Source organism: Ctenopharyngodon idella, chromosome 4 (assembly GCF_019924925.1).
Source record: "Ctenopharyngodon idella isolate HZGC_01 chromosome 4, HZGC01, whole genome shotgun sequence".
In the NCBI taxonomy this organism is placed as follows: Eukaryota; Metazoa; Chordata; class Actinopteri; order Cypriniformes; family Xenocyprididae; genus Ctenopharyngodon; species Ctenopharyngodon idella.
This window is the reverse complement of record NC_067223.1, coordinates 12,282,532-12,287,139: the sequence shown is the minus strand read 5'-3', so window position 1 is coordinate 12,287,139 and position 4,608 is coordinate 12,282,532.

The window sequence follows — 4,608 nt, the reverse complement described above, 5'->3', positions numbered from 1 at the left end:
CAGATGTGTGACTGTCATGATTGAGGGGGGATTTGAACCCAAGCCTCCATCGCAGTCTCACCACCAGAGAACATGTGTTTAGCCACTTGTGCCACTGTGACTTTCGCACGGAGTTCTGGCATTTGGGCCACTTTGTTGGATATAATACCAACAATGTAATATAGGCAATAGTGGGATTTGAACCCATGCCTCTATCATAGTCTCGTCGCATGAAAGCATGTGTTTAGCCACTCGCACCACTGTGACTTCCATGTTGAAGTTGGGAGTTTGGGCCACTTTGTTGGATATAATGCCAAGAATGTAAAGTAGGCAATAGTGGGATTTGAACCCAAGCCTCTATCACAGTCTCGTCACCAGAGAACGTGTTTAACTGCTCACACCACTGTGACTTTCACACTGAGTCCTGGTGTTTGGGCCCTTTTGATAGATATAATGCCAACAATGTAACATAGGCAATAATAGGATTTGAACTTGGATCTCCATGATTAAAGCACAACGTTTGATCACCTGAGCCACCGAGCCAGGTAGGTTTTTAAGGGACATTTATATTTTAAATTAAGCTACAACATTAATTATTATACCAACTTGGTGGGATTTGAACACAGGACACCTTGTTTAAATCACAAGCCTCTGTCTAAAGACACTGAGCTTTATGTGTTCAGTTTGTATTTGGAAACTGTCTTGGGCCACTTTGTTGGATATAATGCCAACAACTTCACATAAGTAACAGGAGAATTACTAAAGACCAAATTTACACACAATCAAAAGAACTTTATTCATTATTTACATGTCAAACTCAAACTGAAAACACACACATGACTAGTAAACAGCATTTGTTCATTCAAGTAAATAGATTTGATATAAATTAAAAACACAGAGATCAACACACCTGCCTGGAAGTTTCTAGTAAAGCTGAAGACCTTGATTAGCTGCTTCAGGTGTTTTTGATGAGGTTGAAGCTAAACTCAGGAAAGTGGCTCAACAGGAGCAGGATTAGACAGACAGCCCTGCTTTATTTCTGTCCTCCGACTGCTGTTTTCATAAATTAATGCCGATACACTTATTGTCCACAAGGGGGAGACACGCTGATCTCAGAGGACTCTTAGATTCACCTCCTCCTCATCAGGGACACAGAAACTCCCCTCACTGAGTCTGTTGGTGGAAAACTGGATTTCACATGCTGCTGTATCAACTTAGATACACTTATTGTCCACAAGACGGCGCTGAAACACTGATCTGAAAATGTGCATGTTCGTTATATTAATGAGTAAAACACTGCTTTTAAACATTAAATCTTTAGTCGTTATATCATTTGTTTAACTGTGAACAAACGTGATAAATATAACTTAAAACAGATAAAAACAAATACACTTGACACAAACAAAGTAAAAGAATCTCGGATCTTTCGTCACGTGTGTTGTGTTTACGCTTGAGGCCTGTGACTTTCAGCAGATCATTTTATCTGTCTTACCCCATCAGATGAGAGCTGATCTGACACAGATCCTGACAAAGCATAGATTAGTTTTCAAATATGTGAAAATTAAATCTCAGACCTCTCAACCAGGCCACAAATTCACTTACCCAGAACACTAGCTTGGCACAACAGTACTGAAAGCAGAAAGACAGAAACTGAAGCGCAGTTTACCATCCGCTCCACTAGGCGGCGTAAGCGTGTTTCACTGTCAGCGCGACACCTTTGGGTCCTTGACAACAATGACGCTTGACGACAGTCGCTACAACACGTGCAGATGACAGCTATCACACAACTGCACATATTCCAGCAAATAAACCGACACACAGTGCGATAAAATGCGGGAATTGAGTGTCATTTAACTCCCCGGTAAGTAACTTTACACATAAACTGAATGTCTCTAGTAGCGATCCTTGTTTTGTATGATTGTGTTTGTACTGAGACATCGTTCTGTTGATGTCACAGCAGGGCTTGTCAGTTTCATTTGATAGTGTCTTTAATCTAAATCTTGTTGTTTAAAATGGTGCTTGTTATTATATGAAGGCAGTCGCGTCTTCTGTGAAAGTTTATCAGAGTTTGTTTACATGCTGTTCTCTTACTGAACTCACACTCACACCTTCAGAAGAACAAATGAATTGTAGTTGTTGCGTTTCCTTTATAATCTTTGAATGAATCACCATCTGATATTCATATTATAAGGTGGAATAATAAGGAATGGTGGTTTTTGTCATTGCTGTTGTTGTAGTCTTACTGAAGGCAATAATCTACTGGATTGATGTTTGTTATTAGAGTCAGTTGGTGTGTGAAGCTCTGATGTTCCTGCTGCTTCATGCTTTAGTAGAGCTGCAGTGTTCAATATTTTATACATGTTTAACTGGCAGTATTAACATATGTCATCTTATATTTATAAATTATTTTTTTAAACTAACTTTTAAAATCTGATGTTTTAGATAGAATATGGAGTAATGTCTGTGTTTATTGTGTCTGTATCCTACAGAATAAGGGATGTTTGGACACCCAGTCATCAGAAGCAGAGCTGTAGGAAGTGTGGACAGACATTGCCTGTAATGATGGACTTCTGCTGATGGACAGGTAAGGCTTGTAATATGTGAATGTTTGTTGTTGGCTTGTAAATGTGTAGGTTATTATCATTTTCTTTTTGAGGGGTCGTCCCTTTGAAACGCAAATGATGGTAACCTAGGTAGGTGGGGAAGGGACGGAGGTTGAAAATTTTTATACAGCTAATTTTTCTTTTTCAGGCAGAAAAGCATAACCGCTGCTGGACATCGTACCGGGGCTTGGGGGGGGACCCGAATCATCCCCACCCCTTCACACTCACACCATTCACTCATATCGCTGAGATCTGGCTGGGATCGAACCAGCAACCTCTGAACCCGTGAGGCAGCGCTCTTAACCTGTGAGCCACAGATCTCTTGTCTGAACATGTGCAGGAACTTATATTTCACTGTTATCCTGACCTGTGATTTACAATAAACTAGTTAAAGCTTTCAGTTGCGTGATTGAGGTGGGATTTGAACCCAAGCCTCCATCACAGTCTCCGCTCCAGAGAACATGTGTTTAGCCACTTGTGCCACTGTGACTTTCATATTGAAAGTGGGCATTTGGGCCATTTTGTTGGATATAATGGCAACAATTTAATGTTAGCAATAGTAGGATTTGAATCCATCTCTCTATTGATGCCTCAGCACCAAAGAGCATGTGCTTAACCACTTGTGCCACTGTGGCTTTCACGTTGAGTGCTGGTGTTTGGGCCACTTTGTTAGATATAATACCAACAATGTAACATAGGCAATAGTGGGATTTGAACCCACACCTCGATTGCAGTCTCATCATAAGCAAACATGCGTTTAGCCACTTGTGCCACTGTGACTTTCACACTGAGCTCTAGCATCTGGGCCACTTTGTTGGATATAATGCCAACAATTTACTGTTAGCAATAGTGAGATTTGAACCCACGTCTCTATCGCAGTCTTGCCACCAGAGAACATGTGTTGAGCCACTTGTGCCATTGTGACTTTCACACTGAGTGTTGGTGTTTGGGCCATTTTGTTGGATATAATTCCAACAATTTAATGTTAACAATAGTGGGATTTGAACCCAAGCCTCCATCGCAGTCTCACCACCAGAGAACGAGAACGTGTTTTAGCCACTTGTGCCACTGTGACTTTCATATCAAAGTTGGGCATTTGGGCCATTTTGTTGGATATAATGGCAACAATTTAATGTTAGCAATAGTAGGATTTGAATCCATCTCTCTATTGATGCCTCAGCACCAAAGAGCGTTTGTTTAACCACTTGTGCCACTGTGGCTTTCACATTGAGTGCTGGTGTTTGGGCCACTTTGTTAGATATAATGCCAACAATGTAACATAGGCAATAGTGGGATTTGAACCCACACCTCGATTGCAGTCTCATCATAAGAGAACATGCATTTAGCCACTTGTGCCACTGTGACTTTCACGCTGAGCTTTGGTGTCTGGGCCACTTTGTTGGATATAATCCCAACAATTTAATGATTGCAATAGTGAGATTCAAACCCATGTCTCTATCACAGTCTTGTCACCAAAGAGCATGTGTTTAACCACTTGTGCCACTGTGGCTTTTACATTGAGTTCTGGTGTTTGGGCCACTTTGTTAGATGTAATACCAACAATGTAACATAGGCAATAACAGGATTTGAACTCAGTTCTCCATGATTAACTCACAATGTTTTATCACCTGAGCCACTGAGTCTGGTTGGTCACTTACCTTTGAAATTAAGCTATAACATTAATTATATCAAGAACTTAAGTTAAGCGAAGGCAGAATCTGAACCAGGACACCATGTATAATCCACAAGCCTTTATGGCTTAAATCACTGAGCTTTATTTGGTCAGTTTGCTTTTGGAAATTTTAACATTTTCTGTCTTCAACATGGACAGTGTTGCCAATTTAGCAATTTTGTCACTAGATTTAGTGACTTCCCCACCCCTTTTGATACTTTTTTCAAAAGTTAGGGACAAATCTAACAACTTCTTGGACAAACCTTATCTAGATTCTTATTTTTCCCACTGATCTATATTCATATTTATATAGATCAATGAATTTGTCATTATGATGTAATTTATTGACATCCA